At 47.3% G+C, this 17,336-nt stretch overlaps 1 protein-coding gene across 11 annotated transcripts in view; it reads left to right on the plus strand.

The window, feature by feature from the left end:
* Positions 1-17,336, plus strand: part of SLC39A11 (solute carrier family 39 member 11) — a 316,340-nt gene that overhangs the window by 52,612 nt on the left and 246,392 nt on the right. For 4 of the 11 annotated variants that reach the window (XM_067020585.1, XM_067020589.1, XM_067020586.1 and 1 more), the window contains one exon: positions 17,009-17,087. The exons of the other annotated variants lie outside the window; for them this stretch is intronic. The gene's annotated coding sequence lies outside the window, so the exon portion shown is untranslated. The remainder of the gene's footprint in view (positions 1-17,008; positions 17,088-17,336) is intronic. 11 annotated transcript variants of the gene reach the window in all.

The following is a 17,336-nucleotide window of genomic DNA, read 5'->3' on the forward strand; positions in this document are numbered from 1 at the left end:
CAACATTGTAAATCAACTATATTTGAATAAAATTTTTAAGCAGTACTAGGAACGTCTTTTGTTCTGATGAAATGACTCTTGGTGGGCTCCTGGATGGCTCCTGGACGTCCCTGGTGGTCCAGCGGTTAAGACTCCGCTCTTCCAGTGCTGGGGATGCGGGTTCGATCCCTGGTCGAGGAACTAAGATCCCACATGCTGTGTGGTGTGGCCAAAGAAGAAAAAGATCATGCCGGGCTTCCCTGGTGGCGCAGTGGTTGAGAGCCCGCCTGCCGATGCAGGGGACGCGGGTTCGTGCCCCGGTCCGGGAGGATCCCACATGCCGCGGAGCGGCTGGGCCTGTGAGCCGTGGCCGCTGAACCTGCGCATCCGGAGCCTGTGCTCCGCAACGGCAGAGGCCACAACAGTGAGAGTCCCGCATACCGAAAAAAAAAAAAAAAAAAAAAAAGATCATGCCTACGTGAGGCAGTCTCCATAAAAATCCCGATAGTACATGGTTTGGGGAGCTTCCAGGTGGGCAAACACATCCACGTACTGGGAAGGGCCTCCCCTACTCCACGGGGAGAGGTGTTCTGTGCTCAGGACCCTCTTGGACCTTGCCCTGTGTATCTTTTCATATGGCTGTTCATCTGTCTCCTTTCTCACATCCTTTAATGAACTGGAAAACACAGGTGTTTCCCTGAGTTCTGTGAGCAGCTCTAACAAATTAAATGAACCCAAAGCAGGAGGTGGTCATGTAGCCGAGTCGGGCAGAAGCTGTGGATAACCTGGGGGCCCATTACTTGTGATCTGCGTCCGAAGCGGGGTGGGGAGCGGCCTTGTGGGACCGAGCTCTTCACCTGCAGGATCTGATGTCATGTCTGGGTAGATAGTGTCCGAACTGAGTTCAGTTGTAGGACACCCAGCTGGGTTCGTGGAGATTTGCTTGGTGAGGGACCCACCCCCCATATTTGGTGACAGAAGTGTCTGTGAGAAATGAAGTGTTCTGTGTGAGTGTAAGGGTGACACCCAGGAGGGAAAGACCGAGTTTTCCTGTTGCACAGTCTTAACCATTTTTAAGCATACAGTTCAATATTTTTTACTATCTGCACATTGCTGTATACTAGCTCCCTAGAACCTTTTCATCTTGCAAAACTGAAACTCTATACCCATCAAACAACAGCTTTTCCTTTCCTCAGCCCCTGGTTACCACCATTTTACTTTCTGTTCCAAGAGTCTAACTACTTTGGATATTTCATGTGAATGGAATCACATAATATTTGTCTTTCTGTGACTGGCTTATTTCACTTAGCATCATGTCCTCAACGGTCATCTGTGATGTAGCATATGTCAGAATTTCCTTTGTTTTTGAGGCTGGATAATATTCCATTGGTTGTATATCCTACACTTTTCTTTATCCACTCATCTGTGGGTGGGCATTTAGGTTGCTTCTACCTCTAGGCTATTATGAATAAAGGTGCAATGAATGTGGGAGTGCAAATATCTCTTCAATATCCTGTTTTTAATAATTTTGGATATATACCCAGAAGTGGGAGGGCTGGATCATGTGGTAGTTCTATTTTTAATTTTTTGAGGCGCCTCCGTACTGTTTACCATAGCAGCTGCACCATTTTACATTTCCACCAACATATTTATAGCTTTTTTTTTTTTTTTTTTCCCTGTACGCGGGCCTCTCACTGTCGTGGCCTCTCCCGTTGCGGAGCACAGGCTCCGGACGCGCAGGCTCAGCGGCCATGGCTCACGGGCCCAGCCGCTCCGCGGCACGTGGGATCCTCCCGGACCGGGGCACGAACCCGCGTCCCCTGCATCGGCAGGCGGACTCTTAACCACTGCGCCACCAGGGAAGCCCTAAGTCTTCTCTTATTAACCCTTCCCTTACCCTTCCCTAGTTGGGTAAATAATCTGCAGAAAGCCACCACTGGAGCTTAACTATGGTGAACCTACATCTCATAGAATTTTAAAAATATTGGGGTGAAATTCATATACCATATAATTATTTTAACTGAACAATTCAGTGACATTTAATACATTCACAGTGTTGTACAACTGTCATCTCTCTCTAGTTACAAAACGTTTTCCTCACTTTTCCTGCTTTCTGTTTCTATGGATTTACCTACTTTGTCTCTTTCATACAAATGGAATCATACAATCTGTGGTCCTTTGTGTCTGGCTTCTGTCACTGAACCTAATGTTTTCGAGCTTCATCCACATTGTAGTATGTATCAGTACTTCATGCCTTTTTATGGGCAGATAGCATTTCGTGGTAGACATAGAACCCATTTTGTTTATCCATTCATTCATTGCTGGATGTCTGGGATGCTTCTACCTTTTGGCTACTGTGAATAGTGCTGCTATAAACATGGGCGCACAAGGATTGGTTTTGCTACCGAAAGTGGGGTCTGGCTGCTCACCACTCAAAAGCAAATAAAGAGGCAAGGTTGGTGGAAAGGAAAGTTTGCTTTATTTCGGATGCCGGCAACCGGGGGTGGGAGAGGGAGGGTGGACTCCTGTACAAAGGCCGACTCCCCCGCCCCACCACCCCCAATCAGTGGGCGAGAGCTTTCATAGGCAGGAGGGGCTACATGCAGAAACAGCCCAGTCAGCTCTGACAGTCATCTTGAAATTGGTCATGCGGTGGTCTGATGAGCGTCGTCTTGATTGTTTTGCTTCCATGTCCTGGCTGTTGTAAATAGTGCTGCAGTGAACATCGGGGTGCATGTTGCAGTGAACACTGGGGGGCATGTGTCTTTTTGAATTATGGTTTTCTCTGGGTATATGCCCAGTAGTGGGATTGCTGGGTCATATGATAGTTCTATTTTTAGTTTTTTAAGGAACCTCCATAGTGGCTGTATCAATTTACATTCCCACCAATAGTGTAGGAGGGTTCCCTTTTCTCCACACCCTCTCCAGCATGAGCTGCTCATATATTTTGGAGATTAATCCTTTGTCAGTTGCTTCCTTTGCAAATATTTTCTCCCATTCTGAGGGCTGTCTTTTCGGCTTGTTTATGGTTTCCTTTGCTGTGCAAAAGCTTTTAAGTTTAATTCGGTCCCATTGTTTATTTTTGTTTTTATTTTCATTACTCTAGGAGGTGGGTCAAAAAAGATCTTGCTGCGATTTATGTCAAAGAGTGTTCTGTCTTTGTTTTCCTCTAAGCATTTTTTAGTGTCTGGCCTTACATTTAGGCCTTTAGTCCATTTTGAGTTTATTTTTGTTTATGGTGTTAGGGAGTATTCTAATCTCATTCTTTTACATGTAGCTGTCCAGTTTTCCCAGCACCACTTATTGAAGAGACTGTCTTTCCTCCATTGTATACCCTTGCCTCCTTTGTCATAGATTAGGTGACCATAGGTGCGTGGGTTTATCTCTGGGCTTTCTATCCTGTTCCATTGATCTATATTCTGGTTTTGTGCCAGTACCATATTGTTTTGATTACTGTAGCTTTGTAGTATTTGATTGTTTGAAGTACAGTTAGTCTTTAATTCCAGGGTCGGTTTGTTCCCATTTCTTTGAGGCCAGTTCTTGGAATTGTGGCAGCTTATGTCATGGCTACAGTCTGGTCATCATGTAGTTAACTTTCTCCACCTGGTGGGGCTTTCAGTATCTATAAAACAGCTCACAGGATATGGCTCAGAATATTATCTGTAGCCCTTGAGGAAGAACTAAAGGTCCTTGACTTTGTTTAATGGCTAAACTGTTATTATTTGGTCTCGTTGGACTGTTTTCCTTTGTTACTGCATTTTCTCACTTCTCTGATTAAACTTATCGTTTGGCTAAAGTTTTTCCACCAACAAAAGGCAGGCTGAGGACATGGTGGGGAAGGACCATAAGGGCCGGCTCTGTTTCCGTTTGAGTACCTGTTGTCAATGGTTTTGGATCACAGACGTTTGCCGCTTGGGGGCCACTCAGGGTTCCATCCCGTTATGAGAAGCAGAGCAGTGATGTGACGTGCCCCGGTGAACTGGTGGGAAATCTAGCACGTGAACTGGGCTGGGACTTCCGGGCACTCTCTCCCTCACCTTCTGAATCTTGAGGAGCTCCTACACTCCTCACACAGTCCCCAACCCCCCCATAAACCACCTTTAATCAGAGAGCAGAACAACTTACACAGTCAGCCGTCCTGGAATATCCCGAAGCCCCTGCCTGTTCCGGGCTGCCTGGCTCCCGTCTGTGGCCTCCGCAGGGTCCCCTGGCAGATGTGTCCTGAGGCTGTGACTTCCCTCTGTCCTTTCTAAAGGGGTTGGAGGTGAGGGTGTCCTTGGGTGTGGGAGAGATGGGACTGGACTTCACATCTGCTCCGTGGAAGTCCTTTTGGGAGGTGGGCTTTGCTTGGGGGCAGTGATCGATGTTATGGGCCGGTAGACATGACCACGGGATGCTGTAGGACCCCTTCCCCAGAAGGAAAGGGTACCCTCTCCCTTGATGGATTCCCCCTAGTGGATCCCCCAGAGCGAGGAAGAGTATTTGTCCTGGGATTGAGGTTCAGAAGATGTTAGGATTCTCTAATCAGGCGCAGAGGAGGCCACCGCCCTTGGTTCTGAGCTTCTCTTTTCAGCTGCTTCTATTTCGGGGTGAGTGATTCGTTAAACTCCAGGGGTCACCGTTTGGTGATTTCTGGACTGCCATCATTGGTAGGGTTAAATATAAGCAAGAAAGAGGAAAGTGGGACAGTGGGAGAGAAAGAATGGAGGAGACGCAGTTGAAGGAGAGAAACATGCCCCAGTGGAGAGGGTCCTGCCTCTGTGGGCTCAGCATCCCATGGCTTTGACCTCGAGGGGCCGAACTCCCTCTAGCGTGTAAGCCTCTCCAGCACTTCCTGAAGAGCCCAGTGTTCGGTAGATGCCCGGTAATGAGCCCGTTAATGTAAACGAACGACGTCTTCCATTGAAATTAGACCAGCACGGGGCATGCAGAGCTCACCAGCATGCCGTCTGGCCCAGACCTTCGGGATGTTTTCCCCTGTGAGATGGTAAATCACTTATTGGGCATCCAAGTAACACAGTTACCTCTGCTCCAAACAGAATTAAAATGAAATGTCAACTGGTACTTTGGGTTCCATTCTGGAAATAATCATGTTTCCTGCCCAGGTCAGCCTGGCTTCAGTTCCTCAGTGGTCTGACTGACAAGGGTTGCGAGAACTCTGTATTCACTTATTAGTCTAATGAACAGGCTAGATGGTGGCTTCCCAGGGCAGAGCTGCTTTTATGTTCCCCTGTATTCCTTGGGCATAACTTATCACTAGGGAACATTTGCATTATCTAATGTGCTCCTTGAAGCATTTCATTTTTGTTGATTGCTGCTTAAAGGTCATTTCCAAATAAACATGGAACGAAAGGTCACTGCACCCAGCAGAAAAATCATCATGAAGCAGCTTTGGCCCTGTTCAACTCCAATGCCAACCTCCTCACTGGCAGAGCCTGTTCTTCTGGTTGTATGTGGCTAATTGTGTTGCCTTTTACTTCTGGGCTCTAGATTTGCGGATGGGGTTTAGCAGTGGGGTGGCAACAGGTGCAGATCTTTATTTATGGACGTGCAGGCCCATGTGTGGGTTTAGGGAATGGGGGTTAAGTCATTTCCAGAGGTCACCAGTAATACAAGTTCTGGCTGACATTACTGAACAACTGTGCTCCTGGCCCGGGGGAGTTAGATGCCCAGAGACTTGTGGATGAAACTGTGAATTTGCTGAGTACGATTTTAGAAGAACACAGGAAGGGAGGTTATGGCAAAAGACAAGGGACGTTCACCTTAGTCTGTGTTTTTCCAAACAGTAAAGAAAGACTTCAAACCAACGCTTGTTAATTTACTGCCAGTCCTGGGGTGTGTTCTTGGAACAGATTATGCTATGGATGGTTTGTGTGCTACAGGGGAGAAGCTGCAGTTTTCTCCATTGGCTTAGTTGGCTGGTAGATGTGCTGTGGACATGGTAGCATGGGATTTATTTATTTATTTATTTCGGTACCATGGGATTTTAACAAGGCATATTCACCAAGTGGGCCTGATGCTTGGGCAAGCTGGGTGGGCTTGAGAGCTGCCCACAGGGGCAACATCCCAGGTAAGTGTGGGCCCAAACAGAGGGAAGGGGATCTGCACATAAAGATGGGCTGCCAGGATCTACATGGATGGACCTAAAGATGATCATACTAAGTGCAGTAAGTCAGAAAGAGAAAGATAAATACCATACGATATCACTTATGTGTGGAATCTAAGATACGACACATATGACCTTATCTATGAAACAGAAACAGACTCACAGACTTAGAGAACAGACTTGTGGTTGCCAACGGGGGTGGATAGATTGGGACTTTGGAGTTAGCAGATGCAAACTATTAGATATAGGATGGATAAACAACAAGGTCCTACTGTCTAGCACAGGGAACTATATTCAATATCCTGTGATAAACCAGAATGGAAAAGAATATGAAAAAGAATGTGTGTATATATATTTGTATGTGTGTGTATATATATATATATATATATATACGTACAGACATATACGTGTATGTGTGTGTAACTAAATAATTGCTGTATAGCAGAGACTGATACAACATTGCAAATCAACTATACTTCAAACTGTTTAAAAAGATGGGCTGCCAGGATAAGAAAACAAGAGTGTAGTCAGGAAGATCAAAAGGCTCAAGGAGGAAGACAAAAAAGTAGAGAATAGTGGGAGAAGCAGAAATGAATTGGTGGTTGGGAGAAGTGAAGAAGGAGATGGCTCGTGTAGGATGTTTGGAATTCCATGGACTAGCTTACATTTAAAGAGGGGAACGGGCTTCCCTGGTGGCGCAGTGGTTGGGAGTCTGCCTGCCGATGCAGGGGACACGGGTTCGTGCCCCGGTCCGGGAAGATCCCACGTGCCGCGGAGCGGCTGGGCCCGTGAGCCATGGCCGCTGAGCCTGCGCGTCCGGAGCCTGTGCTCCGCAGCGGGAGGGGCCACAGCAGTGAGAGGCCCGCGTACCGCAAAGAAAAAAAAAACAGAGGGGGGCAAGGGTTCTGCGCTAAGTGCCGTACCTGTACTATTCCTGCCTCATGGCAGCTCTGAGTTCTCCCATTTTATAGATGGAGAAATCGAGGCACCGTCAATAAGAGGTAGAGGCAAGGTGAAAACCCTACGGCTTGTGCCCTCAACCACCGAACCCCGTGTTTCTCTGGGGACACAGCTGGCACATTAACACATAGGAGGGCCCCAAACATTGGGGGAAGGTTTTCAATGAAGTGCTGTTACTCCCTGTCATATTTGGAAAAGAAAAAGAATGCCCACTCACTGATAACGCAAGTGGAATTTGGAGAGCTCTTTCAGAAGTGTCATTTGCTGATGTCTGTCAAGAGAAAACCTGCACACACCTGAGGGCCCAGCTTGCACTTCCAGGAATGGATCCTGGGGAAGTATCCTCATCCCCACTTCAGGATAGAGGCGCAAGAGTAATCACTAGTGTATTGTCGGTACTCGCGAGAGATTAGAAACATCCTAGAAGTCCTCCAGGAGGGGACCAATCAGTTAAAATACAGCTCATCTCCGCAGTGGAATCGCACACAGCGTGAACAAGAAGGAAGAGGTAATGTCATACGGACCAGCTTGGGAGATGTCTGTGATAAGAAAAAGAAGTGGCGGAATTAGATACATATATATATGTATAAAATAAAATAATGTGATTGTTCTGTACAATAATAATAATCGCAATATTGTAATAGTAATATAATAATTGTATAATTTTCATATAAATCAATTTATATTTATAAATTTGAAATTATATAAGTAATACATACAAATATATAACATTATATAATTTAAATATGTGTATATACATGTTTGTGTGTATATATGTATATAAACAGATATGTGAATATACGTATGTGGATATATAAATGTGTATGCATGTATATAAACAAATGTACATACATACACACCTATATACATGTATACAAATATACACACGTGTACATATGTACATGCATATATAGCTGTGTGTATAGGTGTGTATAGACATACATATACACATCTATATACGCGTGTATGTAGGTGTGTGAATACATACATGTACACACCTATATACACATATACACGTATATATACGTACATGTGTATATAGGTGTATGTATACCTACATCTATACCCACATATACACATGTACGTATATATACACACACACACACAGGAATATACGGGACGATTTTTTTTTCTGTTTTATTCTTTTTGGTATTTTCCAAATTGGAAAACGATGAGGGAAAACATAAGAAGAATCAATAAGGCTGCATGGATGGAAGCTTTGTGACACTAGCAGGGCAGGCAGGGCCGGGCGCTCTTGGAGAGGGTGTTTTTTCCGCCGTACCACTCCCTGAGGGAACCAGTGTGGGTGGTGCAGGGCCTGGGCCAGGTCATTGGGAGAACAGTTGGAAAAACTCATGTTTAGGTTGGAAGAGGGAAGAGTTGGGGTGAGCTGAATGCTGCCTTTAGGTCACAGGAAAGAGATGTCGGAGCCTCCAGAGGCCAGGCTGGACCTACTGGGTAGAAAGTCTATGGGGAGAGAGGTAACTAGGTTACATCACTAGGTTGGCGGTACGGTCCCCGTCATGGGTGGGGTTCAGGAAGAGGCCACACGTCCACGTCTGGGGGACGTTGTAGGGGATGCTTGTCCTTTTTGGTGTGCCACGTCCCAGCTCAGCAGATGACCACTGCTTTGGTTCAGTCATTGACTTAGGTAAGCCAAGGCGGTGGCTCTCCACTGTGTCTCTGCCCTGACGCACTGAGGGATTTGTGGCCCTCCCACCTCCAGCAGTGTCCCCACGGCAGTTATATCCTCAATTACAGGACCTTGCCAGTCGAGAGGTATCTCAGACACTGTGATCATTAGTATGGGGGCGTGCCCCCATCTCTTTATCTGTAAAGGGGGCATGTGGTATCAGTCACTAGCCCCATTAGTTGTGAAGATCAGATGAGGGTTAAGTATTTAAAAGGGTACCCTGTGCAAGGTGAAGTGTTAGCTATTGTGTGTAATTTAAACAAATTCCTGAGGCGATCCTGATATATCTCCCTGCCCTTTCCGCCCCTCTCCCCAGCCTGACCAGTTGAAACTCTTCAGTCTAAGCTAGAAGGAGGGCTTTGAACCAATGGAGTCACTGGTGAATTCAGCAGATTTATTTTTGAGCAACACCACCTGTGCAGGTTCATTTCCTTCTTTTTTTTGCACGCGGGACCTTCCTCGACCAGGGATCAAACCTGTGCCCCTGAATCATTGGGAGTGCAGAGTCTTAATCACTGGACCGCCAGGGAAGTCCTTTTTTTTTTTTTAGGTTCATTTCTTTAGGGGCTGGTGATTCGAGGCTGAACACTGTGTTTTGGAACTTGCATTCTCGTAGGGAAGACACAGCGCACCAAACAACACAACAAACACCCTTCCCCTTCGCCACCCCCCCACCACCCGCCAGTGAAAACAAATAAATTGCACATTGCAAGTTATTTAAGTTTTCGTATGCTGATCCCAAGGTCCCTTATCTGGGACCCTTTCATTCAATGATGTTGAACATCACCTCTAAATATTTAAAGCCACTGTGTTGTACGGTGCTCAACGCCGAGGCATCATTCCGTTTGGATGCCTCCTTAAGTCCATCTCTGCAGCTGAACTTCCTGATCTCTGATGCCCAAAGAAAAAGAAGGGCCTGTCTCTCTCTCTGGGCTGGGCTTGCTTCCAGAGGCCAGGCCAGAGGGCTAACTAAGCCCACTGCCGCTTCTTGTGTCATGTAAGCCACCAGGCTCCTATCCTGTTTCCCTCTAGGTTGTTTTTATCTGGCTGCAGAGCAATTATTTTAGCCTCTAGTCAATTTCTGTAGGATTTACCAAAGGACCTCAGAGCTCACGCAGGCCCTGAGAGAGAAGTCTGGCTGAAAGGTCCAGGAGCTGCCGACCGGCAGCCTGAATGTCACCGAGGGCTGCTTCTCATGCTGATGTGCCAGCTGCCTTCTTTGGTTTCCTGACTTACCTGAGAACTCCGGGGTGCTAGGTCCTACAGGGGGCTTTGTTTCTGGGTTCACAGGCCCTTGCGGATACCCTAACTCAGTTCCTTTTCAAGGGTTGAAGCCGGCCTCCGCCAGCGGTGCACAGCTGTCATCCAGATGTCCAGCTTCGCCTGGCAGCTTACCCCATACTTTACTGTAGGTGCTCTGTAACTGAGGAGAGGCATTCCAAGGAAAGCCACAATGATGCTGAGAGGATTGGGACTGATGTAGGGTTCAGAGCAAGAGCCCAGCGGAGGAAAATAAGGCCGAGAAAAGGTCCATGTATCATCTTTGAGTGTAGGACACATCCTTGCGTAGAAGATGGTGACTAACTGAGGTCTAGCCTTGCTGAAGAAATAGATTAAACTGTATCGCAAGAGATTTCAGTTAGACCAAGCAACATTAGCTAAGAGAACATTCGTTCTATTGAATCTAAGACTCCATCAACTCGAGGAGGCGCTGTTATTTTGTGAACCACTGAGAAAGAAAAAGAAGAAGATACTGCCCCAAACTATAAGACTTGCTTATAGTTAGAAATTTTAAGTTTTGCTTATTAAAAGAACTCATTTATGCTTCATTTTCTATTATTACATACACATAAAGGAAGATATACATATATTCACAACAGACATGTTATGAATAGATATAAAGGCAATATAATTAAAATTAACTGGAAGAAGAATCATTTTGTGACACTTCTTCATATTTGACTTCTCAAGTCAAGAGTAATTAGGTAGTATTTTTTTTTTTCTCACACAGTTCAGCCCTCATTTAGAGTGTTGCTGATGTAGCATTTCTTTCTTTCTTTCTATTTATTTATTTATTTATTTATTTTATTTATTTATTTATTGTTGTACGCGGGCCTCTCACTGCTGTGGCCTCTCCCGTTGCGGAGCACAGGCTCCGGACGCGCAGGCGCAGAGGCCACGGCTCACGGGCCCAGCCGCTCCGCGGCACGCGGGATCTTCCCGGACCGGGGCACGAACCTGTGTCCCCTGCATCGGCAGGCGGACTCCCAACCTCTGCGTCACCAGGGAAGCCCTCTTTCTTTCTTTAAAAAAAACCCCTTTATTTATTTATTTTTGGCTGCGTTGGGTCTTTGTTGTTGCGTGCGGGGTTTCTCTAGTTGCAGCGAGCGGTAGCTACTCTTCATTGGGGTGCTCAGGCCTCTCACTGCGGTGGCTTCTCTTGTTGTGGAGCATGGGCTCTAGGCGCGCAGGCTTCATTCAGTAGTTGTGGCACGCGGGCTCGGTAGCTGTGGCTCGCGGGCTCTAGAGCGCAGGCTCGGTAGTTGTGGTGCACGGGCTTAGTTGCTCCGTGGCATGTGGGATCTTCCCGGACCAGGGCTCGAACCCGCCTCCCCTGCATGGGCAGGCAGATTCTTTTTTTTTTTTTTTTTTTGTGGTACGCGGGCCTCGCACTGCTGTGGCCTCTCCCATTGCGGAGCACAGGCTCCGGACGCGCAGGCTCAGCGGCCATGGCTCACGGGACCAGCCGCTCCGCGGCATGTGGGATCTTCCCGCACCGGGGCACGAACCTGTGTCCCCTGCACCGGCAGGCGGACTCTCAACCACTGCGCCACCAGGGAAGCCCATAGGGGCCACATTTTAAGTGTGGCTGTAGGACTGGCCTCCTCTGCTTCCTTCAGGAATGTCACTCCCTACCTCCTCACCCGTGCTCCATGACTGTCTGTCTCCCAGGGGCCAGAAGAGTCCCCCTCTGCTCCTTCCCAACTTCCAAGGCCCTACTGAGAATCTCATGCCTCTGCTTCCAATGTTGGAGCCCGATCAGGCTGTGATGGCTGCTCCCCACCTGCCACCTGGCTGACGGCAAGTGTAACATCGTGAGATGAATCAGATTTCCGAGATGCCAAACTGGGGGTGGGGTGGTGGTTCATGCATCTTCAAATGAACAAAATAGAGTCGTTCCTTCTCTACGTTCCTTGAGCAAGGGTGAGGCTCAGGCTGGCCTGGAGGTAGAGGTGGGAGCTTCTCCCCCGTCCCCAAGTTTTCTGGGGCACTCAGACAGTAGACAGCACTGCCCAAAATAGGGGATGGAGCTGCCAGTGCCCAGGGCTTTGTGCCTTGTTACTAGGGCTGAGGACTCGGCCAGATGGTTGACTATGGTGATTCTAACAGAAACCACCCAGTCTCTCTTTTTTTTTTAAACAGTGCTGTTAGAAATCCTCTGATATCGTTCAGCGTGGCACTCTGCTAAAGAGGCAGAAAGGCCTTCCTTGTCTCTGTGGTTAAATACTAATAAAGAGCAGCTGTAAGTGGAGGGGCGGGCGGCATATGAGCCCAGGACGGTGGGGCTGCTCATCTTCATTACTGTCACTGCAGACGGTGTCACCGTGGACATGGGGTGGGCCTTGGGTCACCCAGCTAGTTTTCTCCAGGAGCCCGCAGGGGTCAGCCTGGCCTAGTTTTCGAGACTTGAACCAGCTCCCTGGCAGGCAGAGCGCCCTAATCTCTCCTCTCAGTTCTCGTTACCCTAATCTTTTCTTTGTCCGAGATGGTGGTACTCAACTGCGGGCTGTGTGGCCCCTTAGGAGACATTACTAGTTGTCACAGCTGGGACGGGCTGCTACTGGCATCCAGTGTGCAGAGGCCAGGGATGCTGCTAGACGTCTTCCCATGAACGGGGCGGCGCCCCCCTTGCCCCAACAGGGAACGATCTGGCACAGAACGTGAACAGTGCTGCGGCTGAGAAATGCTGCCCTAATAAACCAAGCGACCACTGAATCTGAAATGTTGTTCTGGCCTGTTGCAGGCTCTTTCTCGAAATCTGGAGAAGAGATTGAAGAGAGGAAATAAGATGACTCTTGAGGCAGGATCCCCTGTGGCCTTCCTGCAGTGGGATGCTGTCATTGCTAACAAAAAGCTGTAATTCACTCAGCACCACTTTTGGATGGTTTCCCCTGATACTGAAATGAGAAAAGACCTAGCACATGTGCAGACGCACAGACCACTTAAGGAACAAATTTTATCCCTAAACCTCCTGCTCCTTGGGGGGTTGGGCGGTGGGTGCCATAATCCCAGTCCCTCTGTCTGGGACGGAGTCCCCAATCTGGCTACATGTAGGTTCTGATTCATCACTTCGGGGCAGGGCCTGAGATTCTGCCTCTCTACCAGGCTCACCCCTGCCCCGGGGGCTGCTAGGTGGAGCCCTTGCTGCAAGGTCATAGGTCACTCGTTGGGTAGCAAGGTACTAACCTTACCTTCGAGATTCCTAAGCCTGTGGAGGGACTGGGATTATGGCGCCCACCATTCAATCTGGATAATGGAAAATTCTAGCAAAGCTCTGTGCACAAATAAGTCAGCTTCCCTTCACGGGAATGATGTGATATGGAGAGACCCACTCATCCTGGTGTGTCCAGAACTGTTCCAATTAAAACCCAAAGTTTTGCTTCCAAGGAACCCATCAGTCCTTTGAAAGCTGGATGGTTGGTCACCCTATGAGCCCCACTATAACCCCAGGAGAGGCAAGGTTGGAATTTTCAAATTTCCTTTAATAAGGAAGGCTCTGAGTCCTGTGCCGTGGGGACTCAAGGAAAGCCTTTTATTTGGTTATTTTAGCTTCTCTTCTGTTCTGGGAGTAGCAGCAGGTATGATGTCAGGAAACGCCACTGCCTAACGTCGGGGCGCATTTTGTGTCTCCAGGAAGATTGAGTTTCTCTCCCTGTGAATTGTATTGTCCTCTGAACATCCTGCCTTCTCTTCCTCCTATCCTTGTTACCCACTGCTTCCAGATTCTTCTCCACCTCCTCCTTGGAGCAGGCCACTCCACTGCTCTAAAACTTTCAGCATTTCCTGACTGATACAGTTGTCAAGGGTTTTGCCCTCAAGGAAATAAGTCTTGTGGTGGGTAGAAAAAAGTGTGAGATGTTACCAGACTCTTAAGTAGCTTATATTCCTAATGGTTGACAAATATATGACTCTTTTTTCTTTTTTTCTTTTTTTTGGCTGCGCTGCGCAGCTTGCTGGATCTTAGTTCCCTGACCAGGGATGGAACCCGGGCCCTGGCATTGAAAGCACCGAGTCCTAACCACTGGACCGCCAGGGTATTCCTGTATGATTCATTTTTTTAAAAAAGGTCCAAGGTTTTATATAATTAAGGGTTACCGTGCTAGATGGAATGTAGGGTCCGTGTTGATGTGACTTTGCAGATGTTTTAGGTTGGAATCAGTAAGCATGCTGTCTAAACCCTCCCTGCTAAGGCTTGGTCAGTTTCTGCGTAGTTTTCCAAACGTTTCGCCTAGTTTCTGTCTCTGGGTCTTTGGGTCTCCCATCAGAAATGCCTTCTCCTTTCCTCTCAGTCTACCCCACGACATCCTTCACTGTTCTATAGGTTCCCACCCTCATTCCAACCCTTAATGATCTCTGTTCTAAAACTTTTAGCATTTGATCGGTATGGCACTGGTTTCCAGCTGAGTAGTAACCGCAGTCTTGCCCAGTAAGGGTTCAAAGGTGGGGAAACGTCTTCAAGGGAAGAGAATGAATAAGCGTTTACGGGGAAGAGACCATCCTAGGGTGAGCCCTCCCCCAAGTCTGCTGCCAGCCTTGTCACCTCGCGTCTCACCAGTGTCCTGGAACAGCAGCTGCACTTAACTTCTTTGATTAATTTGGCATTTAGAGGTCTTGGTGAGATCACGTTCTAGAAGTCTTGCCCGGGAGTGTGCACTGTGAAAATTGAGTCTTTAAAAAAAATGCAGGTCACCGCTCGTTTATTTGACAAGTATTTATGAAGTGTCTTCTCTGTTCACCAAAGGGGTGACACACATTCACTATCATTCTCTTTAGGGTTGAAAACCTCATTGGTAGCCACGTTAGAACAGCAATGGACAAGGATTGGGAGCTACTTGCATAGTTGATTGTTTGGTGTGGATTTATTTGTTGTTTTCCTGGCTTCTCAAAGTCAAGGACTATGTGTTTCATTTATTCTCCACCCCCTGCAGCCATGATTCCCAGCTTGGGGTTCCTGAGCTTGAAGGGACTGCCTCGTATGGTGTTTATCCATTATTAATATTTCCCAAAGCCGAACGAGGCAAAGTCAACTTCAAATCCAGTCTCTTCCGCTTTTGGTTGGCGTGAAGGCCTCTCAGTCCTGTGGCCCTGGTATCTCATGTTGACTTGAAGCTCTGATTGGCAGTTACCTCAGTGTGTCTTTGATGAATTAAAAAACGAGGAAAGGGACGAATTCTTGCTTTAACACCATTTGTTTGACTAAACGCTTTCAAATTATTTTTTGGAGGGGAGTGCAGTTGGAGATGGAATAATAGGTGGCTTAGAGAGAGCACAGAGGTGGTTACATACTAGATCATCCATGCTTGTTGTAATGAACCCAGAGTAGATTTTGGTATTAAAATGGACTAGAGAATGCTTCCCTGATATGGCTGTGGAAGGTTCTGGAAGAACTCAGCATAGCCCTGTCCACCCCAGAAGCAGGCACCTCCGGAGACATTCTGAAGTCCAACTGTCACGAGGCCCTCCTGAAGGCAGCTGGGTACATGTCAGTGGCCCTGTGTGAAGGCCCGAACTCTATGCTTCTCTGGGTTGTGATGGAGGAGAAGAGGAGCCTTAGGTGTGAGCACTGTGCCCTGAGCGCATGGTCTTCTGGGAGTATCTAGGGGGCCTTTGAGATGGTCAGAGGCAGGGGCTCCAGTGGGCTGTGGCCACCCTGGGGCTCACGTGTTCTGTTCGAGCCAAGGCCCCGTCAACCATCTGTCTGTGAGCTGCAAGACAGGAAACGTGACCTGCATCGTGACAGCCGTGCCTGGTGGCGACAGGCAGTCCCAGGGGCTCTGGGAGGAGCATGTGTGTGGGTGGGTGGGTGGTGGGGGGAACCGCCTCTGGTTCTCGTCACAGGCAGATGACCTCATCCTGCAGCTGGCCTGTTGGAGAGCTAATGAGGTGAAGAAAATCCATGGGAAATGACCGATTAAAACAAATCGTGGAAATTTTCAAGGGAACTTGGCTTTCCGAAGCATCCAGGTGGTTTTGGATATAAGCACAGAGTCTACATTATTGACTGGGAGTCTTGTGCATAGAATTAGGAGAGTCTACATTGGGTTTCACTACTGACCTTAAGTCATGTTATTTAAGCTCAGTCAGCCTTGTTTTCTGGATTCATCTCCTTTTATACCTGCTTGAAATGTGCTTAAATTATAAAAAGAGGGGACTTCCCTGGTGGCAAAGTGGTTAAGAATCCACCTCCCAATGCAGGGGACACGGGTTCGAGCTGTGGTCCGGGAAGATCCCACATGCCACAGAGCAGATAAGCCCGTGTACCATAACTACTGAGCCTGCACTCTAGACCCCACGAGCCACAACTACTGAGCCCACGTGCCACAACTACTGAAGCTCGCGTCTAGAGCCCATACTCTGCAACAAGAGAAGCCACCGCAGTGAGAAGCCCGCGCACCTGAAGGAAGAGTAGCCCCCGCTCAACGCAACTAGAGGAAGCCCACGCGCAGCAACAAAGATCCAAAGCAACCATAAATAAATGAATGAATGAATAAATAAATTAGAAAAAAATTATGAAAAGAACATAACATTGTAGAAAGGGGGAAAAACTCTACACTCTCGTCACCCAACTACCTTAATTTGTATGAATTTTAGTGTTCTGTTATTTGTGTATTTTTTGCCACTGTCATAACAAATGGCATATATTTTTGTATATTGCTTCTCTCACAGAGCACCATATCGTGTATTATTTCCTCTGCTGCTACAGTGTTTGCCATTTTGACTAACTGCCTTTATGTTCTGTAATGTATTGAACTAGCCTTCTTTTGCTGAGCATTTGGAGTGATCAATGTCTTTTCTCCTCCCTAAATTTTAAATCATTTTATTACGCGAGTTCCTGGGAAATCACACTGATGGATCAACCCCATTAACGGAAACAGAGGGTCCAGGACAGTTTGCATGGCTCCATCATTCCATTTAATTAGACGAATGGTTTTTCTTTCTGAGTGCCTCTTATGTGTAAGGTTTTCTGTCTGTATTGTTATCTGTTGCAGGTCCCGGCTGTTGTTTCCAGAATATGTGGCAGGACTGTAAAACCTCACCAATTACAACAACTTTGGGTAAAAGGCCAGGGTGAGTCTGTGTGAAGTCTCAGTGGAATAGCATTTTTAAATAGTTGTAGAAGTCTGTCTCACCATGAAAATAGCTATAGTATCCGTACCTCTTGCTTGCAGGATCATTTAAGATGGGGATTGGGAATGTCAGTTGTTTGTTAGTGGGTCCTCCTGGAAAGTACTCGAAACATTTTTATGGCATTTGATATTCTTTCTTTCTTTCTTTCTTTCTTTCTTTTCGGCTCTGTTGGGTCTTCTTTGCTGTGCG

Source organism: Kogia breviceps, chromosome 19, assembly GCF_026419965.1.
Source record: "Kogia breviceps isolate mKogBre1 chromosome 19, mKogBre1 haplotype 1, whole genome shotgun sequence".
NCBI lineage: Eukaryota > Metazoa > Chordata > Mammalia > Artiodactyla > Physeteridae > Kogia > Kogia breviceps.